The sequence below is a fragment of the Perognathus longimembris genome, chromosome 15 (genome assembly GCF_023159225.1).
Source record: "Perognathus longimembris pacificus isolate PPM17 chromosome 15, ASM2315922v1, whole genome shotgun sequence".
Classification (NCBI taxonomy): Eukaryota; Metazoa; Chordata; class Mammalia; order Rodentia; family Heteromyidae; genus Perognathus; species Perognathus longimembris.
The window spans coordinates 38,240,343-38,268,310 of record NC_063175.1 but is presented as its reverse complement, the minus strand read 5'-3'; the positions used below and the strand labels follow the sequence as shown (position 1 = coordinate 38,268,310).

The window sequence follows — 27,968 nt, the reverse complement described above, 5'->3', positions numbered from 1 at the left end:
TTCCCCAAACAGACCCCAAATGCTTGCATTTAGATTGTGTATTATATTACTTGCATGCCACCAGGTTGGCCCCATGCCAGCAGGGGTTTTCTGCTTGCCAGAAGCACAGTGGACACATCTCGTTTCTCCCTGACACCTGTGCAAACCAGCTTGCATGCCTTTGGCTTTGTTCTCTCAGGAGAAGGGGCTACGGGGGCATTCTGGCGAAGAGATGTCCAAAAACCTGAGCTCCTCCTGTTCTGTTTTTACAAGAAAAGAACTAGAAAAACACTTCAACCTTCATCCCCTAGAACTATCCCTCTCTTTGTTAAAAAAATAAAAAGAACACAAAGGAAGAGGAAACTTTGGTCATATCACTTCAGTCCTTGGTCATCAATAGCTGAATCCAGACACCATCAGTTTGAGCCACTTTATTTTGAAGCTTTTTATGCAGCCCCCGCCCCCAAGTTAAATTAAAGGCCCTTCCTCTATGCTTTCTCTGTCACTGATCAGTCTAGGTAGTTGTAGGACTGTTTTTATTTATTAGTGTGCTCATTTCACCTCTAGACGTGAACCTGGGTTGGGCATCCTTAATTTCTACCAGTGTTCAGATTGTCCTTGAGAGTAGGTTACTAGATTGAATGAGTGTATGAATTAATGAATGAATACAAATGCTGCCATGGAAGACTTATGGTGAAGTTTGACAATGGAAACATACAATGAATAAATGATTTTTAAAAAGATTTGTTGATACCAGGGTTTGATCACAAAGCTTAATTGACTTGCTTGCTTGACTGATACTTGCTTGACTGGAGCCATACCTCCAGTTTGGGTATTGGATGGTTATTTTGGAGATAGACACTCAGACTTTTTGGTCTGAGGTGGAGATGTGATCCTCTGGATCTTAGACTCATAAGAAGCTAAGATTACAGGCATGAGCTGCTGGCTCCTGTCCTGGATTTATGATTTCTTAAAAAAGTATTATTATATATTTTTTAAATTAGAAGCATTTGTCAGAATTAGTTAACTGTACAAAGGAAGTCTGTGATATTTACACATAGGCAAAATGCTAATTTTATCATATTTATCCCAATTATATTATTACATATTTATTCTCTTCTCTCCTTCCTGTTTCTGTTTTTAAAAATCATAGTATTCTTTTTGTGCAAATACTCTTGCTTGAATTTAGGGCCTGGTGCTAGCTCTTACTTTTTTCTCTCTCTCTTTTTTCTTTTTTTTTGCTTTACCAACCTGAGCCACAGTTCTACTTCTAGCTTTTTGATGGTTAATTAGAGGTAAGAGTCTCCTGGACATTCCTGCATGGAGTGGCTTGGATCAGTGATTTTTCAGATCCCAGCCTCTAGAGTAGTTAGGATTACAGGTGTGAGCCACTAGCACCTAGCAAAAGTCTCAGAATTTTAATCAAGTTTGCAAGTTACAATGTGGAGGACCTGGAGAATGGGAACCCTGTTTGCCTCAGCTATGAAGTGAGATGGACAATCACAACCATGTTTCAGAAGTCTTGGCATAAGCAAGAGCTGTGTGATGTAATGGGTAACAAGTCTTTTAAAGAATGGGATTGCAGCTGGGAGAATATATTAGACATCCTATTTCTTATTCTATAAGATGCAATGCAAATAGAATAAATTGTGTCGTACTCATGAGTACTGTTCTTGTTTTAGTGTTAAGATCTAGATTTTAAGATGTCAAAATTAAGATATGGCATTGTTTTGAACATTAGTCAAGATATTTTTCAAAGCACTTTTTTTAATGTTGGTATTCAGGACCTTGCACTCTTGCTTAGCATTTTGAGCTCAAGGCTTGGCTCTACCATTCAAGCCATACCTTCAGTTCTGGATTTTTGGTGATTAATTGGAGGTAAGAGTCTTTTGGATTTGTCTACCTGGGCTGGCTTTCAGATTTCAGATTTCAGCCTCCTGAGTAGTGAGGATTATAAGCATAAGCCACCAGAACCCAGTGTCAAAACATTATTTTGAACACTCAGTTCAATGATCTCCAACAGTAGCACAAAAGAACATTATAACAGTCTTATAACAGTTGCCTTCTTGAAGAAGCTGTTTATTTTCTAATTGTTTCCTGAAATCAGAGACTCTTTTTTTTTGCACTTCTCTGAACTTAGCTAGTATTCCTTTTCATGGAAGTCGATTACAGTTTTCAGTAGAATGCCCTAAATCCCAAAGTTAGACTTTTGAGTATCAGTCAAAAGGTGAGAAAGCTTTGGGAAGGGGGGTGAGGATATTGGAGTTGCAGGATTTACAGCTCCTAGCCAAGTACCTCAGGGGAAGACTAGCCCTGGCCATGATGAAGTCTGTTAAAAGAAGCGAATTCTGCAAGTTGGATAGTAGCATTCATGTTTATGTAATGCTAGCTGAGGTTTAATGCCACAATTAAAAGAATAACAAACCCTCCTGCTGAGAAGCCTGTTGGCCACTTTAGACTCTTTTATTCCCATCAGAAAACAGCATGTCACTTCCAAGGGCTACCCACAACAGGGCTTGCTTTGGTGACCTGAAGGCGTAATTGTTGGGAGGGGGAAAACTGAGGTCAGCCTGACTGGGGTGAGGGCCTGCCCTGTGCCAATACTGGAATGTCTCGAAATTCCAGCCAAGCCCAGTCAGCCATGACTGTGTCTCATGAGAAGTTGCTTCAGAAGGTCATTTTGTCTGCCCGCTGCTGACTTGGGCCAACTTCCCCAAGCTAACTAGACTCACATGAATTCATGGGAAAGCTCTGCCCTCTCTAGTAAGCTCACCAAATGGATCTGTGCTCTGAGTCTGCTGTGTCTTTCCTTGTGCTGCATATGTCACATTGAATTGTATGAAGTACCGGGGTAGCCCATACCATCCTTATTTCCCTCTGTGTGTCTGTGACTCAGTTCACAGATGACACTGTGAAAGAAACTATGAAGAGAAGAAAAAGTGCTACTTCTGTAGTGCACCATCCCTTCTCTTTCTTTACCCTGTTCACCTTTCAGGGCTGGAGTTCCATTCCACTGGGTGTTCTCTGCTCCCAGCAACCCTTTCTGATCTCTTCCTTCTTAGGCTTCCCTAAACACTAGCTTGGCTTCATGGTTAATCCTGGAGTTGAGTAAGCTGCTTGGAGCTGTGGACTCTGCCTTACACTTCTATCTACTTTGCTGCATGGAGTACAATGAACATGACAGAAACTCAATAGACAGTAACAAAACAACAACCCTAGAGTGTAGAAAGACCTTCAAGATCAGCTAGTACAGTGGATTTCTGACTTTTTGCTCTTAAGCAGCCTAAAGAATCTTCCTTTCACTTTCAAATGAACTATTATGGAGTCTGCTGTCCATGTAAAACAGAAGATATTAACAATATTAGCTCATGCTGTTTGAGGAGAGAGATCTGGAAATCCATGTCTTATTTTTTTCTCCTTTCATGCTGGTCCTTCCATTGATTTAAAAAAATCATTGCTGTGTTCAGACTCACAATGGGTAGTAATAAATCTGTTTATTAATATGTCAATCGACATTTTAGTGGACATCAGTGACATGTTAATTGGTACTTCCGTGCTGTGTAAGCAGTAGGAGTTTTACCATAGTTACTCTGGGGATATTTTCCCACCTGCATTTGGAAGACATGAATTGGGCCTTATTCATCTTTTTGTACTGCATGAAATTGAGCTTTGTATGTTGTAGATGCTCAACAAAGTCTGCTGGCTAATGGCTATGCTTCTCAATGCCGCCTTGTGCACGTGTAACACAGGTCAGGTCTAGCTTAGAACATTCACCAGAGACATCTACAGCACTTTCCCAAAAAGTAAGCCCATCTACAAAGTCAGATTTATATCTGCTCATATCTCTCTACCTCCATGGTATCATCTTTGGAGAAAGTGTTTGTTTTTCCATTTTATGACTGGTGACACTAATCAGATCAGAGCTAACCTTTTTGTACCAGTAGAATCTGTTCCCTAGGAGGGTCATAAAAGCTTTCAGCCCCCTCCCCCAACACCCCCCTCCCCTATTCTATGTAGGATAGTGGTGGGATAAGGGATGCTATTCTGTTGTCTTTGGGTCCTTATAGAAATTTGGTCCATTTTCATCTGGTCAAGGAAGAAAGTTTTTCCATCATGGACTTGACTAGGGACCACAAGAATGATGTAGACTAGATAAATATTTCATTTCATTAGGCCACCCTGGAAATAGTTCTTTGTGAACCCGTTGTTATGAGGTCACAGTGTGGACTCTGACTGGCGATGCTCAGATATCTGGAGCCAGGCATTGTAGGAGGTATACTTTACCCATCAAATCTTACTTATATGAAGGTAAAGTCTGAACACTCAGGGTGAGGTCAGATCAAAGAAAGGAATTCCCATTTTGCAGCATAATGTGCAGCATCATTTCAATATTGCATCTTTGCCCCTGGCATACTTCTCTCCACCATCCCCAATTAAACATTGCTGGGAATTTCTTTGTCAGAGACTTGGTGATGAGGTTTAAAGTGAAATTTCCTCTCAGAAAAAGATTGTCATGATTTTTTTCCATTGGGGTAAATGACAGGTTGGAAAAATTCAGAGAGATGCATGGAGAAAGTGAGAAGCAAAGGACAGGTTGAGTGGGTAGGGTTAAGAGCAGGATGTGCCTCAGATGGTGTCTGAACATAGAGTCAGTGTTTGCTAAAAAGTAGCCTTTATAGAGCTGATGATATACACTCTCAGGATGCCACTTTGCTGAGTGGAAGATGCAGCCATAGAATAGTTTAGCCATCACTGGATACTTCTCCAACTGAGGATCTTGCCAGATTTACCTAAGAGTCACTGCCATAAAAGGACTTGAAAGCATTCTGAACTAGTCATGGCCCTCCTTGTTGAGAAATGATGTCTGGGAATTCCACTCTGCCTTCCCACCCTCCCTGCCCACCCCTCATTCCACTAATGGCCTTGTGATCTCATCCTCTAAGACAAACTTGCAAAGCAGAGTGAGGTTGATGTATGTAAATCTTGTGCCCTCGCCAGACTCTCCCAGAGAGGCTGCCCTGAAGAAAATCTATTGCCCTAATCAATTACCAAACTTTCAAGTGAAACAGATTGTTCTCTCTTGCTGGAAGACCATCAAGCCGTCATTTTTCTTAGTAATGAGCAACAGTGCAAGGAAGGGAATTGTACTTTCTTCATGGCACTGGACGAAAGGGTTCCAGTAAACAAGGCTTGGCCAGGAAAGCTCTGAGTTACCTGCCAAAAAGATGGAAAGGCATCTGGAAGCCCTTTTTCTCTTATAACCTGCACTTTGACAAATGTTTCCTATTTAATTTGGAGAGGCAGTTTGCTGGGTCTAGGAAGTATACGATTGAGAAAGAGCTCTTCTCCGTAGTTTAGGTAACTTCCTATCAGGTTTTGCTTCCTAATTTTCTATTCCTTCCATGCTAGCCCAGTTCTCCCAAATCCTTGAGCCACACTTGATGAGAACAGGGACTCAACTCATGGGACATAACTTCTGTCAGTGGATGGGGACTGGAATTAGTCTATCGCTCAGGGGGTATTCCTAGGACACTGGTATTCAGTCCCCAATCAATTCTTTTCACCTTGAAATATGCTCATATATATGCCGCTGGGCTCCTGCTTCAGTTTACCTGACCAGCTTCCTCCTTCTCTTTTGGGGTTGAAACAGTGTCGGAACTTTCTGCCTCCTTTTTGTTACTAGGCCCTGGCACAAATACATTCATGATTCAAGGTCACAATGCTCCTATTTACCCAGTCTTCAAATATTTCTTGTCCACTGAGCATTTTCCTGTCATAGTACTCTACCAAAGTGAATCCTTGATATCTAGACATTGTATTGGATCTGTATTCTTCTTCTAAAAGGAGAGCTTTTTAAAAAATAATGTGATTTCTTTCAGCTGGTAGTATATGCATGAGAGAATTTTTTTTGGTAGAATTCCCCCCCCCCATTTTTTCCCCATTGCTCATGGGGCTTAGACTCATAGCCTGTGCTTTTTCACTTAAGGATAGTACTTTACTATTTGAGCATCAGCTCCACTTTCAGTTTTCTGGTGTTTAATTGGAGATAAGAGTCTCAGGGACTTTCCTGGCCAAGCTGGCCTTGAACTGTGATCCTCAGATCTCAACCTCCTGAGTACTTAGGATTATAGGCATGAGCCACAAGTACCCAGGTTTTTGGTAGAATTTGAACTAAATTGGTGTTACTTTTCCCTTCCTTCCCTTCCTAGTTCCTATTTCCTTCCTCCCAAAGTGTATGCACTTGAAATCCAAGTGCCATCTGCAGACTGTTCTTGGTTAGGGGACCTACACATATAGTGCTCATCTTCCAGTAAGGGACATTTGAACCACTACCAAAAGCAATACTTGCAAAACCATTTGGTGTAAACCAACTGAACAACTCATGAGGGGAGAGGGAAAGGGGGAGGGGGAGGGGAGGTTATGAGGGAGGAGATAACAAACAGTATAAGAAATGTACCCAAGGCCTAACATATGAAACTGTAACCTCTCTGTACATCACTTTGACAATAAATAGAAAAAAATAAATATTTTTTTAAAAAGCGAAAGTGAATGCAAAGGGCAGTAGGAGCAAGCACAGGGAAAAGGCCACTTGTTCTGCCTAGAGTAGAGGATGGGGCTAATGATGTCAAAAATTTCATATTTGAAGTGGATCTTTGAAGAGAGGGTTCTACATGGTGGACAAAGGTCTTCTAGGAGAAGGTTATACTGAAATCTACCTCTGAGTATATAAGAGAATCTGAAAAAGGATGGATTAACTGCATATACAGTCTAGCATTTTGGAGATCCACTGCCCAGAATCTTAGTTCTTCTTCTGGGAAGCAAATTTCCTCACACTGTAAACACTTAAATATAATGCAAAACTAGATATGATAAAGTACTACTTTGGATAGAGCTAAATGCCAAGGATAGGTCAGTGCCAAAATGTCAGCTGTAGGTAACACCCCTGCAGGAGGCTGGGAAGAAGAGGAAGGCAGTTGACAGGAGGTGACCCAGAAACAATGAAAGGGCAGTTAATATAGGAGCTCAGAATGGGGGACCTTTCTGATGATTGCAAAATCATATGGTGTGGATGTCTGCTTTCTTGGCTTCTGCCCTATGGATGACTCTATTCGATTTCCAGGAGAGAAGGAGCAGAATTAAGAAGTCTTATTTTAAACAACAGATCTTGATGTGCATGTATGAGCGAGTGTGTTTCCACAGACACATCTAACAGTGCAGCCTGCTCAGAGCTCTGGCTGGTGGAGAAGTATCCTGAATGCAAAGTGAGGGGGATGGCCTTTGCAAATGTCAGCTGGAGATACTGCTCTGCTGGGCAAGTGGGACAAGAACAAGCTAATGAGCTGTCACCTCTCCCAGTAAGCTGCTTCTCTGATTTCCAGGGTTCAACTTTCTAATACTGAGATGGCTCTCGTAATCTTAGTGCTTCTTTCTTGGAGGAGTGCTGAGTGGACCTCTGCAGCTAGCAGGTGAATTAGACCTGCGTCACTTTCAGAGCCATGGGGAAATGTGACATCGTGGCATCCCATAAGAGTCGGCAGGCTGCCTCCTGCAGGCACAGCAGCAACATGCTTCTGTACTCCTTTGGTGGTGGATGGGGATTGGGAACACCTTTGAAGGTGCCTGATAGTGGGAAGCTTGTTGCTCAGTTCATCCTCCTTCTCATTCCTTCAGGCCTATGCTAAGCACAGCAGGGGCAAGGAGGGAGGGGATGTGCACAGGATAAACTATGCGATCAGTATTCCAATTCCAACTCTCTAAGCTATGTGATCATAAAGCATTTGTTTAATCATACAGAAACTCATTTTTCTCTCCCACAACAAAGGACTTCTAGTGACTACAAGTATAAAACATAGAACCATTGTCAGGTTTAAACAGGGGAATGAGTGTAAACATTTAATATACCATCAGCCCTAAAAAGTGCTTGCTCTCATGGCTCCAGTTTTCCAGTCCTAAGGCTTAAAGAGACTAAGTGTCTCACCCTACATCACCCATAAATGACAGAGCTGAGATAGGAACCTGGGAAGTATAGTGAGGAGGCAACATAGTCCAGGCTTAGTTGTGCCCCTTACCAGCTATGGGATTTTGGACAACCCCCTCCTTTTAGGCATCCATTTCAGTATTTGTCCTGAGGAGGAGAGAGATCTCTCCAAGGACTAGAGAGCCTTTCCAGTCCAAATACTTAATTAGTATTGCTCCTCCCCGTCTTGCAGTAGATCAGCCCAGAGTGCATAAAAGCTTATATTCCATAAAGAAGCAGTTGTGTGGGCCCAGGTCAGGTAGGTGCCTCTACCAAGAGTTTGCCCCAATGGAACTTCTGAAAGTCTTCAACTCAGGCACTCCCTATGAGAACAACCCAGGCAATCTAGAGGATTCAACCTCTTGAGGTACAAAGCAAAGAACTTGCTTTCATGCTGGGATCCAGCTTGTGTTCTCAAGAGTCACTCACTCATCACTGTACCACTTGTTCCTCCAACTGCTGTTCCTCTACTCCTCTGCTTTATCAATCTGCTATTGGGCTCAGAAACCACCTCCTCTCTGTAGTGGTCCTTGTTCCTTCCTCTCCACTGATCTGTGATGTCCCTTTCATGTCACAGCTCAGAGTGGAGATTCGAGTTTACAGGGTCATCATCTTAAGTGGTTGTAACTTTCCTTTCTTACTTGATATAGACAACAGCTGCAAGGGACAACAGACATGACACCATTACCTTCAAGGTACTGGTGAGGGTGAATGATCAAATTGTCTCCCGAAGGGGACACAGCTGTGTGGCAGACAAGGGAAGAAAGTCAGAGCCTCTCACTCCAAATCCAGGGCAGATTTTAATTATTTTTCATCCTTAGAATTTTGTCACTGTATAACTCTAACCCAAGGGCTGCTATGACAAATGACTAATAAATTTAGTGCCCTAAAATAACAAACCTATTCTCTCACCAGTTCTGGGGGTTAGATGTCCCAAATAACGCTCCTTCCGTAGACTAGGGAAAGATAGTTTTGCTTCGTTTGGCGTCTCGTGGCTCCTGACATTTCTTGGCTCAGGGCCGACCACTGCAGTCTTTGTTTCTGTTTTCACAAACCCTTTTGTTTCTCTTTGTCATATTATTTTCTTTCTCTTCAATTAGATTTAGGATTAGGCCCATCCTATTGGGGATGATTTTGTCTTGAGATTGTTACCTCACACACCTTTATTCCAAATCATCTCATATGTTGAGATTCCAGAAGGATATATTGTAAAGTGTGTGTGTGTGTGTGTGTGTGTTTAACCACTGTACATAGGTTGCTGTGCACTGCTTATATATGATCTGGCCACGAGACTCTATAGGGCAGTTTTGGAAAGTGACTAGGGTGAATGAAGTGAAGAAAGTTGGGTTTTATGAAAGAGGGAAAAATCCAAGTCTTGGTCTTAGAGGTTTCTGGGAGGAAATTTCAGACAAGTCCTGAGAATGGAGGCTTTAGCTAGTGTTTGAACCAGAAATGGGAGAATTTCACTCTGGGCTTGGCACCTCACAGCTCAGAGCTTCTGTGCATGGCTAAGAGATACTTCACAGTAAGCAGCAAGTGGTAGGCCTCTTTTCCCAAAACAGATTTTCCAAGAAGGTGCTTTTCTATTCTCAGCTTGGCCCTCCCCACCTTGATTCTTCTGAGAGAAATCCACATCAGGACAGTTGAGGGTGAAGGCAAATGGCCCTGCCACATATCAGCTACTTGAGAAGAAAATGAGAGGGGAGACAATACTAGGCTTTGTGAAACATGTAGGCGGGCCTGTACACAAACATAGGCTCATACAAATAAACCAAACCTGGCCAAAAATAACAGAAAAGGCGACAGATGCTTCCAATTAAAATGTCAGCATCTCCCGAGAAGCTGTGTTCTCACGTGATATGGGTGCTTGGGGGCCGGGGACTACTGGAAGAGATCACATATGGAAATCTGTTTGCATTATACCATGTCGCAGATGCCATGGAAGACACTGGCCTGACCTTGCAATTAACACATTGGCTGTTTCTGGGGGTGCTGTACTTTGATGCAGGGAGAAATCAGAAAGTTGTGAAACATAGTGGTTGCTCCCACTGAGTCCCATAGAAAGCGAGACACCAGGAGCACACTAAGGGACTATGACTCTGTGGTCTTCCTCACCTTCATGTTTTCTCTCCTTGGCCTCCATCTCCCCATATTGTTCAACTGTTAGGAAAGGGAAGTCAGTTTACATGAATGACAGGCAGTAATGGGCAAGGCTAGCAGAAGCTGTATATGAGTCAGGGACTGGTGAAGAAAAAGGGATTCTCTTCTCTCCCCTACACCTTGGTGGTGAGGAAGCTTAAGACTAGATGTTCCCTGGATTTAGTATGCCCCATACTAAATCTTCCATAAAATTATTCCTTTTATGTTTTCTTATTTACTCCTAGTAATTCTTCATTCCCCTTTCTTCCTACTTACCCCCCAAAACTCTTTCTTCCTCTATCTCTGATTGGGCAACTACTAAGAAAACCAATGAAAGAAGTAGGGAAATGGGAGATGAGCAGGAAGGAAGAAAGGAAAAGAGAGAGGCAGAGAGAGGAGAGAGACAGACAGAAAGAAAGAGAAAGAAAGAAAGAAAGAAAGAAAGAAAGAAAGAAAGAAAGAAAGGAAGGAAGGAAGGAAGGAAGGAAGAAAGGAAGGAAGGAAGGAAGGAAGGGAAAGGAAGAAAAGAAGGAAGGAAGAAAGAAAGAAAGGAAGGAAGGAAAGAAGGAAGGAAGAAAGGAAGGAAGGAAGGAAGGTAGGAAGGAAGGAAGAAAGAAAGGGAAACACTATTATTTCCAAAGTCTTACTATGGCATCAGACTAACAGGGGGACTAGTAGATATTTAAAAGCATACCTGATTCTAAGAAATGAATCTCCTTGTCCTAGTTATTTTTTATTATCATCACTATTATAATAAAATCCATATTTTATCACAAAACGTCTAACTAGAGTAATGTCCACACAAAGGAAGAACAATGGCGAAAGTAATGGACTGAATCCTCATTTGTGTATCTGTGGGGAAGATGATAATTTGTTGGTTTTAATAAGCTTCTGGATTGAGTTACTACTATAGGCCAGTGCTGCTCAGCTTGAGTGCTCACTGGGTAATGCAAGATGTGAAACTCAAATGTTTTTATGTGAGCTGAAACACGTTTTCATTTCTTAATGGTCACTATTACTAATCAGATAAGAGAAAGACCTCACTGCATAAAACAAACACATGATTAGTTTTGACAACAGAAGCTTAAACAGGATGTTAATTAGCAGCCATAGAGTTGGGAAGGTTCTGGATGGGAACAATTACAAAGACAAACCCACAGTATGGCTACAATGTGCCAGGGTCCTATCCCTTACCATATGGCTACAGTCTGGCTAATGGCTCGTTGGCAGTTCATTACCATATCACTTGGAACTAAGGAGCAAATCGTTTATGACTAGCCAATTCATTATGCTATCCTCTGTAGTTCAAGGGGATCCCGAAGGCTTGCATCCCCCCTCCCCTCCTGTTATTCTAGGGACATATGACAGGGAAAAGAATAGCCCTTCCTTCCTCAGCTGCATCAAAATAATGTTTGCTGGAAAGTTTGCTGAAATCTAGATAGAATCTTTCAAAAGAAAAATAAATAAGCAAAAAATCCCCACAGCCATGAACTGTAGCCACAGCTGGAACTATTGGGACATTCCAGGAGATCAAAACAGAGATTTCTTTCTCCTACCCTTCCATCCTACTAAGGACACATCAGCTAACTCATGAGTGCTTGATAGCCCCAACAAGAAGTGTGATCAGGGGCAACTAAGGATTAAAGACCATTAGATCAAAAGACAGGAAGCCAAGGTTCTAGAAAGGAATCTATTGCTAACTTACTTAGGCCAGTCAGACCAATCTTGAATATTTAAGCTCAGAACCTGAAAAATAAATAGAATTCTCTGTTTCATCTACTTCCATCGTGTGGCAGCATCATGAGAGAACTATCTTTACTGGGGGAAATTATCCTGAATCCATGACACCAATTAGGCCAAAGCAGATCAGCATGTGAACCATCAGAGAGATTTATTTTCAGCTTATTGGCACAGGTAGGCAAGGGAGAAAGGGGCAGAGCCTGTCATTGGGATCCACTACAGTATTCCCACTAGGGTCTGTCATTCAGCATTCTGACTAGAACAGTCAAGAAAGTGAGTATGGGACTTGTATTAAACCCCCAAATTGGAAGTGGAGCTTGAAAACTAATAGGAACATTTTTTTTTGCCCCCACAGAAACCAAAGCCTAATAGAGTAGCTGGAATGCCTGAAGAGGCAGAAAAACTTTGAAACTGGAGAGTTACAATGGCAAACAACCCAAAATAGAAGGAACAGAGAAAGGGGGGAGGAAAAATAAAAACAAAACACCAGGTTAGGTTAGATTAGTATGAGTTGCTAAGCATTTGTCTGGGAAAGGCTGTGGCACTGCTAAAGAGAACCAGGCTTAGGGAGTGTAGAGCATAGAACAATTTCATCTTGGTTGATGCACTCAATGGTGGAGGGACTCTGTAGATCTTCTTCCTTGAAATGTACTTCAGTATTGCAGCCCACCCCCTCACCCCTGTGGATAAAATCCACCTCCAAGTAATAATAATTCCAGGGCAGAGACAAGCGTCCTAGTCTCTCCAACAAACAAAAAATCCCCATAAGCAACTATCACAAACACAATTACTCTACCGCATCATTAATTTGACCTGAAGGAGACAAGATTATCATACTCAAATAGTGAACACATATCTAATAAACTCTAGTTTTGTTTTCTTAGGATTTTAAGGAGCTCTAGGGAAAACTTTCCCTGACTAAGGTCTCTGGAAAGAGTTAATACAGGATACTTTAAAATGATGCTTCCTTTTGCCTTGCAGTGATTTTCTTGGCAGCAAGCAGAAGTAGCTTTAAAGAAAAGAATGATTTGAATGTTCCTTAAAAACAAAATAGGACACACAGCTACTTCTCAGAATCTTGTATCTTGGAAGATGTCCTGCCTCAAAATTTGGAGACTTTGGTCTGAGTTCTGGGACCAACACTGATGAATAATGAAACCTTGACTATTACAGTTAATCTTTATTCCCCCCTTCTTCATCAACACAAGGAGTGTATGGAGAACTTCATTATGTTGATTAGGTGAGCTGTGCTGAAATGATTTTTACATGATCTTGCTAATCCAAACGATGGCAGAGACTTTGTGAATGGCAAGGACTAGATCTGGGTATCTTTTTGTTTGTTGAAAATGGTGCCCATGAATCAGTAACATTGCCTGTGTTATGACACATCCTTTGTTAATGGTATAAACTCTACATATGAAACTGGTACTATGAGAACAATGGGTATTTTATGGTGTACTGAGCTTAATCGAATATTCAGTGTGCTAGGTGCTCTGCTAGGTTTCAGGGTACAAGGAGGAGACAGAAATAAGATTCAGCCCTAAAGGAACTTACATTCTGATGGGGACTTAGACATATAAGCAGGTTAATTTTAGTGCATGACTGTGAAACAGTTCTCAAAGTTTTGCATTGTTTTCCAGGGATCATATGCACTGGAAACAAGCAGGGACTTTGTTAAAAAGGTATGTTTCTGCCCCCACCTATTGCTAAATCACAATCTCCCAGGGTGAAACCTGGGGATCTGTCTAAAAACCCATAGATCTTCTGTCTGAAACTAAGGCTCATTATGGGAATTTAATGGAAACTCACAGGAGGATGCTGCCCTACCTTTATGGATAACGTATTGGAATTCTGCGATTCTATAGGCTTATAGAAAATCCAGTAGCATCTAATATTGAGTTTATTCATTTTTTAGGATCTTAGAATTTATACTTCTTTGCGGGAGTGGGGAGTGTCCATAAAACTAGGATATCACATCCAGGGAGAAGGGGTGAAAAAGTAGAATTGAAGTTCACCTCTCATGATGGTCTTGCTCTACTTACAACCTGTGGACTTCCTCCTACTATGATACTTCATTCCAGGGCAGAGAGGCTACCAACCTAGGGAAACAGTGCTGCCCATAACTCTGGGACCACTAGGATCTTAGGAAGGTATTAAACAGCCCCATATTATCTCTTGTCTCTGAAGTTCAACATCAAACCTTGGCTGTATTCTAGACATCCTTCCATCCTTATGTAGTGTCAAGGACATCTACAGTGCCAGATAAATACCCTTCACTTTCTGCCCTGTAAACAGAGACAATGGCTCCCTTCCTTAGCCATGTGTCATAGTGTAGACATTTTTCACAAAAAGCATTGGACCTACATAGATAGCAACATTTACTTTTTTATTTTTATTGTGAAGGTGAAGTACAGAGGGTTATAGTTACATATGTGAGGTAGTGAGTATATTTCTTGTCCAACTTGTTACACGTTCACTCATTTTACTCCTCCCAACCCCCCAAGTTATACAGTTAGTTTACAACATATTGTTGTGTAAGTATTGCTTTGCATTGGTTTGCCTTTTACCCTTTGTCTCATCATTTTTCCCTTCCCCAATTCAGATAGACATATATAAAATACCCAGGGTACCAGAGTCAAATACAGTGACAACAGGGAAGATGGACAGAAGAAAAAAGAAATAATATCACATAGTACATTGAAAATAACAGCATCCATGATAAACTACTTGTTTCCATACTTGGAGATCATTTCTCTTAGGGTCATCTTCTGTTAACATATGTACATAGCTATTGAGCTATTGCGATCATCTGCTAGGACTATCCTAGACATATACTAATTATTACCAAACTGGGATTCTATCAAACAGCAAAGTTTCTGTGTGACAAAGGACATAGCTCACAAGATAAATAGAGAGACCAGAGATTGGGAGAAGATCTTCACTGGCCATACAACAGACAAGGGCCTCATATATAAAATATACATAGAACTAAAAAAATTAAGTCCCCCCCAAAACAAATCCTGAAAGAAACAACTACCCCATTTAATAAATAGGCTAATAAAGACTTAAAGAAACACTTCTCTGAAGAGGAAATGAGAATGGCTAAGAGGTACATGAAGAAGTTCTCAACATCCCTGGCCATATGAGAAATGCAAATCAACACAACATTGAGAGCCCACCTCACCCAGTAAGAATGGCCATGATCAAAAAAACTAATAACAACAGCTGCTAGTGGGATGTTGTCAAAAGGGAACCCTACTACACCATTGGTGGGAGTGTAAACTTGTTCAACCACTCTGGAAAGCAGTGTGGAGGTTCCTAAAAAGGTTAAATATGGAGCTCCTTTATGCCCCAGTAATCCCACTTCTGGGCATTTACCCAAAGGATCACAAACAAAGCCATACTAAAGCTACCAGCACAACCATGTTCATAGCAAAATTATTTATCATAACTAAAATATGGAACCAACCCAGCTGCCCTTCAGTAGATGGATGGATCAAGAAATTGTGGTATACATACACAATGCAATGCTATGCTTCTATCAGAAAGAATGACATTACCCCATTAATAAGAAAATGGAAAGACTTAGAAAAAAATCATACTAAGTGCAGTGAACAATGCATACATTTTGTTTTTACAGTGAGAAGAGGCTAACTTTGTAGATGAGTTCACAAAGCTCACAAAGCTTAATTAAGACAGTCTTAATTAAGGTCTTTTTTTCTTATTTATTGTCAAAGTGATGTACAGAGAGGTTACAGTTTCATGCATTAGGCCTTGGGTACATTTCTTGTACTGTTTGCTACTTCCTCCCTCATTCCTCCTTCCCCTTCCCCTTTCTCTCTCCCCCCACGAGTTGTTCAGCTGGTTTACACCAAATAGTCTTGCAAGTATTGCTTTTGGAGTCATTTGTCTTTTTATCCTTTGTCTCTCGATTTTGATATTCCTTTTCACTTCCCTAGTTCTAATACCAGTATATACAGTATTCAGTGTACTCTGATAACATACAGTATTAGTGCTGGTACAATCACAGGAAGGAGTTACAAGAGGATCATCAACAATAGAAGCTACGGTTTCACATGACATATTGAAAGTAATTACAACAGTGATAGTCATTTCCATAACATGGAGTTCATTTCACTTAGCATCATTTTATACGTTCATAAGGGCATAGCTATTAGGCTCTTGTGATCCTCTGCTGTGACTAAACCTGTGCTAATTATTCCCTATGAGGGAAACCATAGAGTCCATGTTTCTTTGGGTCTGGCTCACTTCACTTAGTATAATTTTTTCCAAGTCCTTCCATTTCCTTACGAATGGGGCAATGTCATTCTTTCTGATAGAGGCATAAAATTCCATTGTCTATATGTACCACATTTTCCTGATCCATTCGTCTACTGAGGGGCATCTGGGTTGGTTCCATATTTTAGCTATGACAAATTGTGTTTCAATGAACATTGTTGTGCTGGTGGCTTTAGTGTGTTCTTGTTTGTGGTCTTTGGGTAGATGCCCAAAAGTGGGTCTGCTGGGTCACAGGGGAGCTCTATGTTTAGCCTTCTGAGGAATCTCCATACTGCTTTCCAGAGTGGCTGAACCAGTTTACATTCCCACCAACAATGAAGTAGGGTTCCCTTTTGGCCACATCCCCTCCAATAGTTAAGGTCTTTTAACTCAACAATAGTACCATAAAAATAAAACTTCCTAGTGGGGGTGGGGGAATGTCCATGGACAAGACACACATGGATAGGTGTATATTTTTCTGTGTGTGTCTGATACATAGAGTAATTTTTGATACCCTCGATGAGTTAGCTTACTCCCGTAGACATGGCCTGGTATTTGGAATCTCTTCTGTTTCTTACTGTCTTGTGATCAGGGGAAATGTTTTGTCTTTGAGTCCTTTGCTGGTAAATAGGACAGATGGCACTGTTGAGTAGCTTGACTATAAAATACAACTCATGTCTTTGGATCAACACATGTCAGCTTCTCTCCCATACTTTACTCTTCATTCCCTTACACAGGTTGCCTAAACTCTTGTTTCACCTCCTCTCACCTCTGCAATGGAGGTTCTTGCTGAGTATCTGACTGGCAGTAACCTAACTTCTCTTTATGAATAGTAACTGATATCCCTTCAGGCTGAGATCAAGGAATGAGTGATGGTTCCAGCTGCCATGGGGTCCTGGAAACTTAGGCACATCTATTAGAGATTTTAGACACTGCATCAGGGTAAAGGCCAGGATTTCAAGTCACAAACTATCTTGTAGAAACCCTATATGCCAGAGAGACAACAGGGAAACTCTCCTTGGAGTAGTTTCAAATACAGGGCAAATGGCCAGAAGAGTGATCATTTCTTCAAAAGATAATCTCTCTCTCTCATCCATGGTATTCTCCTTTACATTTTCTCCTCATAAAAGTAAAATACAATCAAATATCATCAATTTATTATTTGCTACTTCTTATCATTGCATTATCCATGATTAATCCACTAGAGTCTAAATTGATTCTGGAGGTAGTTGGTAGGAAAGAGCCATCATTGGGCACTGTGGGCTTCTTGTGAGTACAGCCTTCTTCTGCTGAGATCAGGGTGCTTAATTAATGTATATGGAGAGGGACAAAGAAAAAGATGAGAAATGTCAGGCATCTCAGTCTTACTGAGAGGCAAGGTTCCTCCATATTCATATTTTATTTGGTATTTATGCTAGCTGTAAGAAGTGGCTAGAATAGCTGTTATCATCTCCAGTCTAGAAAGTGGACTCGGGTCAAATCATGACCAGATTTATTAAAAACATCTGGACATCCCACTAGTCCCTCTCCCCAGTAGAGAACATCTCCAAGGCTATCTATGAGTGATTTTTACTATCAATCATTTCTATATAGTGTAGCTGCACCTTGGCTTGTGATTAAGTTGTGTCCAGATATCTTGTCATAAGTTGAAAATAACATAAGTTGAAAATGCATTTATGTGCCACAACCTAGCAACCCAGTACATGGTAGGGTATCGGTTGATTCTGTTGATGATCAATTGTGATTGGGCTCTGTGGCTTGCTGCCACTGTCAGCATTGAAGAGAGTATTGTACAGCATTTTGCTGGCCCAGGGAAAGATAAAAATCCAAAGTGTGGTTTCTACTGTGTATCACTTTTACACCATTGTAAAATTGAAAAATCATAAGTCAGGGGAATGTCTATACATTTGTACTTAGGTGTTTGCAAAGTGGTTCAGATTCCCGATTTGATTAGATCCTTACAACAAGCCCTGAGATGGAGAAGAATTTAAACTACTTAGTTTTAGAAGGGAAGTAGTTTTGGCTTAAAGAGATGACTTGCTCCAGATCACACTATGTCATGGGTATTGGTATAAGAATATGGGCTCTGGTGTCTGACAAAATTCTTCAATCCATTATAGCATCTGAGGCCAAGGACTTGTCAGAAACGTGTGGTTAAAAAGTAACACAGAACGTTCACATGATATCACAGTTTCTCTTTGTACAAAAGGCTGTTCCCTGGGACAGAGGCTTGAGATCAGGAAGGCAGTGTGAAGGCTTGAGAGGAGACCAAGAAGACAGGGCCTTGCAGGGCCAAAGGTAGCTAATACTTTGAGATACTGGGTGTAGGCAATAGTTAAATGGAGACATTACTGTTGAAGCTAAGGGCATAGACAACCTGGCATATCTTGAAGTCAGAGAGATTTTTGTGGAATTGTGGGAGCAGATTGTGGGGTGATAAAGCAGGGGAAGGAGAGATAGAGTTTGGAATACTTCTTTACAATCTGGCAATTAGGGAGAATGCTAGCTTTTGGGGGAAGGGCAGAGACGAATAAGACTAAGGAAAGTTTTCTTTCTCTTTTCTCTCATCCTTAAAAATGGGAGATAATGCGCTTGTTGCTAGTATCTAATTAAAAGGGAGAGAGCAGGTGGAGAGAAGGTAAGAGAGAAGGAGCCTAATTAGGAGACAGGAGTGGCTAGCTGCTGAGTTGAAATGTTGGGATCAGGGTAGACTTGAGACTGTGCTGGTGCGGGAATGGAGATGGGAGGGAGAGGTGAAGAGATAGGGAAAAGTGTGAGCTTCTTGCATGTTTCCTGCCAATTCTGTCTCCCATCGAACTTAAAGTGCTTGCAACAGGAAGAGAGCTTTGCCACCCACCCAGGCTGCTACTCCTTGCATTCAGGCCCAGCCTTCTTACCCCTGGGCATCTGGCAGCTCTCACTGCCCTTCCCAGCTGGTTCTATTTCTCAGCACCGGGCGCTGGTCTCCCAGCTGTCCCCTGAGTCCCTAGCCTTATGGAATCCTCCTGGAAGTAATCTTAGTAGTACATTTAGAAATGTATTTGGGAAATTGTTTTCTTTGTTGTTGATTTATTGAATTGCTAAGTGTTTTAGAAAACCTGCACTACATTGTATACAGATAGATATATCACGTTATCATTACAAAGAGGATTGTATTGACAATTTCTGTTGTTTAAGCTTGTGTGTGTGTGTCTTGAACAAGAATGAACTTCCATAGGATTTCTGAGGCCCAGAGTTTTCTTATGATTTAATTTTAGTGCCTTTCCCAGAGACATAACCTCTAGAACTACGAAGGGAACGTGTTCATATTCAAAGAGATCTTGAAGTACGTATGAAACTATTCACTCCCCTCCAGTTCTCCGACTTGTCTTTCTATTAGAAGGTGTTCAGGAGGTTTTTGAAGGCTGAACCACATCACATAGGCAGCCTCCCCAAAGTCCCAAGTATCTGAGTCATTTTCTCTGGGGCTGGGTAATAGGTGAATAGCTAGAAAAAGGCATCAAGTGTAATTGTTCCAAGTCTAAATGTGAAGCAGTGGTTAGTAAAGCTGATTGGCTACTCTGGGGAAAGCATCACAATGCTCTTTCTTGCATGGACTGGAAAGTCTTATCCAGAGCAAGCAACATCTGTTCCATAGGAGCATGAGTTATTGACTGCTGTAGCCACTGTGAGCTGTTGACCAACTAGCCAACCCTTCTTTCTGAGCAATAGAAATATCAACTTTTCAACTGGACCCATTAGCTGGTTGGATTAAAGAAAACATTTCTTAGTCTACCCTGGTAAAGGACTTCCAGGCAGGACTTTCTGTTTTCTTTTTTTTTTCCTTTTTTTTTTTTGCCAGTCCTGGGACTTGAATTCAGGGCCTGAGCACTGTCCCTGGCATATTTTTGCTCAAGGCTAGCACTCTCCCACTTGAGCCACAGAGCCACTTCTGGCTTTTTCTATATATGTGGTGCTGAGGAATCAAACCCAGGGCGTCATGTATGCAAGGCAAGCACTAGGCCATATTCCCAGACCCGTCCAGGCAGGAATTTTAAGAGGAGTATAGATAGCCAGTAGAAACCATCTGAGCCTCCACACACACTCCCACTTCTTTCTACGTGGAAAGCTCGGATCTGCAAATGCTGAAGGTGAATCACAAAGTCCTCCATGGAGAGGGACTTGATCAAGAGGGACCCCTTCAAGAGGGACCCCATCAAGAGGGGCCCCATGGTCAAGTAGAAAGTGCTTGAGTCTCAGGGACCATTCTAACCTTGTATGACCTTTGCATTTCATTGATTTCTTTTAAAAAACAATGATTATTGGAAGGTAGGGGAAAATGAGGGAGGAGGTAACAAGTTGGATAAGAAATGTATGTACTGCCTTACATATGAAACTCCAACCCCTCTGTACATCACTTTGCCAATAAAGAAACAAATTTAAAAATTATTACTAAGTAGTTGTACAATGAGTTGTTGTACAATAAGCTGGGTTATGAGTATAATGCATCTTGATCAATGTCACCCCTTCTATTGTTCTCCCTCCTCCATTTCCCCACCTCCTCATCCCTACCCTCAGGTTATGTAGTTCCAATTTTACATAATGTACATTGACTATAATGACTGAATTTGTTTGGCCTTCCTCCCTCTATTCTTGTACACCTCTTGCTCCCTGCCCCAAACATGTTTTCACCTTCTGCTATTAATTTTGTTTAAAAAGTTAGTAGTTCAGAGGAATTATTCCTTTGGATTTCTAAGTATACCATCCTTCAGTCTGTTTGAGCATCTTTTAAGTGAGAAAACACAATTATGTCGTATTTAAGCCATTTGATATTCCTGGGCATTGCTCCTCACCATTGAATGCCTGACTAAGCTGAGTCTGGCCAGGGCCCTGGTGCTTTTAGACTATCTTGCTTGGTAGGATTCCTTCTATGCCCTAGATGCTCCTGAGTGTGGAGCAGTCTCACTGTGTGTGTACATGAGCAGAAATCTAAAGCCAAAATTTTCAAAGTTGTCAGACTGGCTCTCCTGCAGATTCTGTTCCCCACTGCCTTCTCATTTCCATCATTGGAAGGAAAGGCAGTTGGTGATTAACTCTTCCTTTCTGAATTGTTTACCAGCAAACAGAGTCCATGTCTCCAAATATTATAATGTGAACACTTTAGTGGTTTTCATTTTAGTTTATTTATAGAAAAGAAACATTTTCAGGCTAATCGATCCCTCTTAATATCTTTCTTGAACCGATTTTGTTCTTTCTTCTGATAAACCATTTTTGTCAACTTGTTTACATCCTTTGGTGTACCTGTTGCACTTTTCCTATGCATATATGCAAATCCAAGGACAATTGATAACATGGGTTTGTGTGTTATAACAAGAGATACACCTCTTTCTTCCCTTCCTTCCTTCCTTCCTTCCTTCCTTCCTTCCTTCCTTCCTTCCTTCCTTCCTTCCTTCTTTCCTTTCCTTCTTTCCTTCTGGTTCATTTTTTAAATTAGAAAAATGTAGCTCATGCTACCATCTAACTCACGTTTTTCTTCCTTCAGCCTCCTGAGTGCTGGGATTATAGATGTATATGGTATTACCAGGCTCTCTCTCTCTCTCTCTCTCTCTCTCTCTCTCTCTCTCTCTCTCTCGTACTCAGGATTGACTGCAGAATCTTATGCTTCCAAAGCAGTTATTTTACCACTTGAGTCCCCTCTTGCATTGGTAGCATTGGTTATTTCTGAGGAAGAGTCGTGCTTCATCCCCAAACTGGCCTGGACTGAGACCTTCCTACTTGTGTTTCTCCATATTGCTGGGATGATAGACACTTGCCATCATGCCTAACCATTGAGTATGATAGAGTCTCACCAACTCAATTTTTCCCAGGTTAGCTCACCACGATTTCTCAATCTGTCTCCAAGGCTAGATTACAAGCTCGAACTACCACTTCAGCTTGGAAATCTTTATCTTAAATATCATTTCCTTTAGACTTGGAAACAGATCGAAGAGAGGTGAAGGTGGCTGAGCAGATCTATGAGGTCTGGACAAAATAGCCACTAAACTGCCTTATGGATACACTGAGCTCAGTACTCACTGGATAGAGTGAGAATCTTGAGGATTCAGGGCTAGGAATAAATTTGTCTTTTTCCTTCCTTGCTTAGTGCAGACACCACTCAATTAAAATGAATACTCAAGTCAGCCTGGAAGTCCCATGAAAGTACCTCCCCTGGAGTGAACATATGTCTCTGCCCCACATCTTTCTAACCCTTGCTACTCACACAAACGGCTGTATCTCTCACTCCTGTGCCAGGATCAGACTTGGGCTGCAGCCAAACAACATTCATGGGCCAGATGATACAACATACAGCCCATTTACTTAATCTAACACAGAATGACCTTTTCCTTGGTAATTAAGTTCTTGCTTTTGCTTAGTTTTGCTGAAATTGGATTTCTTGTTTGCTTTCCAGCTATCCCTTTGGCTGATCTCTAGCTTTATTCTATGGACCAATACCTCATGGAAATTTTCAGGATGCTAAGCCATTAACTATATTACTTAGACTGCCTTTAGTCTCTTCTAATGACCACTTCTTTGCCATGTTTTGGATGGAGGCCTAGATTTCTGAGTTGTCTCTGGATCTTAGTTCCCAGAATTTATTGTCAAACTGTTTTAAATTTGTGAATCAATACTCTTTGTGAACCCTTAGCATTCTCCTATCCCCATGCTATCCCAACTTGCTCCTGCTTCCATGTTCATGCAGCCTTAAAGGTTCCACTCTTTTTCCAAGCCCTGTCTTATTTACTCTTATGATATACATGAAACACAAGACTCTTTTCTTTCTGATTCGAAAGTTCTACATCTAGGATTTCTCTTTGTGAGATATGCCAGTCAAGTTTTGTTCCAAAACATACCACGGCCAGCCCTCTTAATTGGTTCCACATGGAAAGAGGAAGTTTAAGAAAGCTATAATGTAACTGTGATTGCTTGCTTAGAATGAAGGACATGTTATTCTAGCTATTGGGAGTTATCCTTGGCAGAGGAAAGCTGATTTGTCACACCTTTTCTGCACAGGGAAGCCCATGTATTGTGATTATTTGACATGGTCAAAGCAATCAGAAGAAAAAGATGTGAAAGGCCCAGATCCTTATGACAGTTCCGAAGGGTCATTCCAATCTGGTTATCTTCACAGAATCAAATGGGACCTGTGCCAAGCTAAAACCTACCTTTCCCTCTGCACATTGCTGTAGTCTATCCTTTTCTTTCCCTGTAGAAGTTGACCCTGAGACCACTTTTACTTGTAACATGCAACCCTCCATCACAGAGACTGGTCCCTATGGGTTCAGACTGTCACAGCTATTTCTTTCTCAATCAGACAATCTTTTTTTTTTTTTTTTGCCAGTCCTGGGGCTTGGACTCAGGGCCTGAGTACTGTCCCTGGCTTCTTTTTGCTCAAGGCTACCACTCTGCCACTTGAGCCATAGCACCACTTCTGGCCGTATTCTGTATATATGGTGCTGGGGAATTGAACCCAGGGCCTCATGTATAGGAGACAAGTACTCTTTGCCACTAGGCCATATCCCCAGCCCTCAACCAACTCTTGGTTGACTATCTTCTTTTTTTCTTTTATGTGGTAGACTGAATAATGGTACTCTTTCTCAAAGATGTGCTAGCCTTCAACTCCAGGAACTCATGCATATTACCTTAGATAGCTAAAAAGAATTTGCATATGTGACTAAAATTTCTGAATTCCGTCTAATCAAGTGAGTCCTTCCAATGGAACATTCCTAACTTTGGTCAGAAATGTGACTATACAAGAATAGACTTGGGGATGTAATGTTACCACCTTTTTGGAGATGGAGGAAGAGACTGAGGAATTCAAGGAGCCTCTCAAAAGATTGCTAGGATACAAATAGAGTCTTATTCGACTCCTTTACACTTTTGGTGCATGAGACTTCATCTCCTTCAATGGCTGGATGCAGTGGTGCATGCCTTTTATCCTAGCTACAGATGAAATATGATGGCTGGATACAGTGGCACATACCTGTCATTTCCAGAAACATCTACTCCACTTGACTTATAAAGAAATAAAATAATTCTTTGGTTTTTGTTTTTGGTGGGGCTGTAGATTGACTTTAGGTCCTCACACTTGCTAAACAGGTGCTCTTCCAGTTGAACTACACTTATCACCCCTATTGCACCAGTTATTTCAAGATGTGGCCTCACTGTTATTCTCAGATGGTCCTAGAATGCCATCCTCTTATTTGTGCTTCCTTTTGTCACGGAGATAAGAGGCATCCAACATAGAGCATTAACTGAGATGGTGTCTTGTGAACATCTATGCCTGGCTGGCCTTGAACTGTGGTCCACAGATCTTATCACTTCAAGTAGCTAGAACTATAGGCTGGAGCCACCCTGCCCAGCCTAAATTGCTTTTGTTATTACAGCAGCCAGTGGAAGATCTGGGGCTGAAAAGCTCTTCTCTATCTATTTCCAGCACCACTACTTGCTTTTCCACTCTGGGGTCATATGAATACTGGTAGTGAATTTTGTTGGCTTCCACATTCTATTGGCTTAATCATGAAGAGGAGATATGGTTGGTATGAGAAGTTCTCTTATGTGGGGAAAAATTATTTACCACTCAAAGAATTATTGGTACATCTCTGATTGGCGAGTGATACATGAATTTCCACTCAATTTACAAGGGAGCAAAGACTTTCTGCCTCTACAGTTTTGCAGGACAGAGCCTATGGCTATGTTCCCCTTTTACAGAGTGGAGTAATTGGGAAGGAATTGCAATCCAGGGACTACCACAAGGCCTCTGGCATGAAAGAGAACCCATATGAGTAGAGTGTGTCAAGTAGGTAGAGAGGAAGTGCTGTATCATCTTCACTTTCTTCCTTGACAACCAGCTAGATGCAGAGGATCCAACATCAATCTTAGAGGCATTAGAAGATGGTGAAACCACAGATAGGAGCCGTGTAGGTTTCTGAATCACCATGTGGATAAGTATTAATTTGGACCTTACATGAGGGAAAATGACCCAAGATTTGGATGTCATTTATAATAGCTACTATACTATAAATCCAATAGAAAGAAGCCCACTAGTATGTAGACATGGTCCTAATCTCCTCTCATCTTGGAGACGATCACTTTCCTTCATCATCTTCCATACCTGTCTTGCTCATCCTCAGTGGTTTTCTTTGTACTCTGTGCAGGTACAAAGCATCTGGTCTGCTTGTCAAACAACCAATAAATCTGTGCTTGGCAATACAATAGTTTTCATCAGTAAGTGACCTTAAGATAACATTTACATTGCTCAAGAAGTCATTCCAAACCTGAATAGTCACAATCCCAATGCAGGCCCTCCTGGTGGCATGAGGCAGGAAAACTAATGAAGTGCGGAGATTATTAATGGCTCCATTTTCTGTCTCCCTCATACCCTCTCCTTTTCCAAACTTGTAATTATGTTCAGCAGTGTCAGATCTGTTCATCTAGTTTTAATATATAAAGACAACCAAACTCTTTGGAATTTTGCAGTGCAAATGGCTACATAATTATGTTAGCTCATGTCTGGCACCAATGAGACTTGAGTAGGAAAAGACACTGGCTCAAGGGGAAAAAGATCTTCATAGGATTACACCTCTCCCAAGTCAATTGACTTGTGGTCCCAAGTGATCTCAGGGACTTACAAAGGTAAAAATAATTTTTAATTTCACATGGTATCATTATTGATAATAACATATGTTTTGGAAGCCACAAACACAGCCAAGTTCTAGAATATTACTCACAATTTCACAGTATCCTTGGTCACAGTAGTCTCGTGAGCTTCTATTTAGTTGATTTCAAGTAGTAGTAAGCAAGAAATATCCCTGTAAAGATAGTGGAGGTCAGAAACACTGGGATATTTAACTGGTTTTACTTTTTTAAAATATGAGCAATTATTTTATTTTAGGAAAAAACACAGATTAAGAATCAGAACCTATAACTCATTTGTCATCGCATTACCAAGATATAACTACTATTAACCCATGAAACACTAAGATTGGTTTCTTAAAACAAATATTTATGAATACATGAATATATTGATTTTAGTCTAAAAACAGAAGTCAAACTATGCATACTGTTTTGTGATCTAATTTGTCTCATTGAATATGATGTCATGAATGCCTTTGCCAATAAACTTTAACTGTGTGGCAGACAGCATTTCAAATGGTTCCCAATGATCTGTGTTACCCTCCTGTCCTCATCGTTGTGTAATCGTGCAATCCACTCTCCATGAATGTGGGCTGGACCTTTGACTTCTTACCAGTAGTGCAGGGCAAAAGGGTAAAGATGTCATTACTGAGATTTGGTGACAAAAAGACTGTCTTCTATCTTGCTCATCCTGTCTTGTCCTCTGGCTTGGTAGCTATGAGAAAGCCATCTGTCATGTTATGAACTGCTCTAAAGAAATGCCTCCAATGCGAGGAACTGAGGAGCAGTTCTGACCCACAGCCCAGGAGGAACTGAATACCATCAACAACCCTTCAAGTGCGCTTGAAATTAGACAACATCTAAGTCAAACTTGGAGAGGGCTGTGATACTATAGACCTTTGTTTCTGGAAGGCTCAAGGAGATCACCTAGGACCATTATGCCCATGTCTCTGATCTGCAGAAGTGGTGATAGATACATTTCTTGTTTTAAGCTGCTTCCATTTAGGCTAATACATCTATACAGAACAAATATTAACAACATAGCTTTTTTTTTTTTAGATTTATTTGTCAAAGTGATGTACAGAGAGGTTACAGTTTCATACGTTAGACATTGGATACACTTCTTGTACTGTTTGTTACCTCCTCCCTCATTCTCCCCTCCCCCTCCCCTTTTCCCTCTCTCCCCATGAGTTGTTCAGTTGGTTTACACCAAATGGTTTTGCAAGTATTGCTTTTGTAGTCATTTGTCTTTTTATCCTGTGTCTCTCAATTTTGGTATTCCCTTTCACTTCCTTAGTTCTAATACCAGTATATACAATTTCCAATGTACTCAGATAAGATACAGTGATAGTGCAGGTACAACCACAGAAAGGGGATACAAGAGGATCATCAATAATAGAAGCTACGGTTCACATTGCATGTTGATAGTAATTACAACAGTAACATGACAGTCGTTTCCATAACATGGAGTTCATTTCACTTAGCATCATCTTATACCTTCATAAGGGCATAGCTATTAGGCTCTTGTGATCCTCTGCTGTGACTAGCCTAATCCTCTGCTAATTATTCCCTATGAAGGAGAACATAGAGTCCATGTTTCTTTGGGTCTGGCTCACTTCACTTAGTATAATTTTTTCCAAGTCCTTCCATTTCCTTATGAATGGGGCAATGTCATTCTTTCTGATAGAGGCATAAAATTCCATTGTGTAATGTCATTCTTTCTGATATAGGCATAAAATTCCATTGTGCATATGTACCACATTTTCCTGATCCATTTGTCTACTGAGGGGCATCTGGGTTGGTTCCTAATTCTAGCTATGACAAATTGTGCTGCGATGAACATTGTTGTGCTGGTGGCATTACTGTGATTTTGTTTGTGGTCTTTTGGATAGATACCCAAAAGTGGGGCTGCTGGGTCATAGGGGAGTTCTATATTTAGCCTTCTGAGGAATCTCCATACCACTTGCCAGAGTGGCTGAACCAGTTTACATTCCCACCAACAATGAAGTAGGGTTCCCTTTTGGCCACATCCCCTCCAACAATTGTTATTGTTAGTTTTCTTGATATATGACATTCTTACTGGGGTGAGATGGAATCTCAATGTTGTTTTGATTTGCATTTCTTTTATGGCCAGTGATGTAGAGCATTTTTTCATATGTCTCTT

At 41.1% G+C, this 27,968-nt stretch overlaps 1 protein-coding gene across 3 annotated transcripts in view; it reads right to left on the bottom strand.

Annotated features, from left to right (window-relative positions):
- The window catches only part of Slc14a2 (solute carrier family 14 member 2), a 403,525-nt gene that overhangs the window by 138,975 nt on the left and 236,582 nt on the right, over window positions 1–27,968 (bottom strand). For all 3 annotated transcript variants that reach the window (XM_048363015.1, XM_048363014.1, XM_048363016.1), the window contains one exon: window positions 25,900–25,980. The gene's annotated coding sequence lies outside the window, so the exon portion shown is untranslated. The remainder of the gene's footprint in view (window positions 1–25,899; window positions 25,981–27,968) is intronic.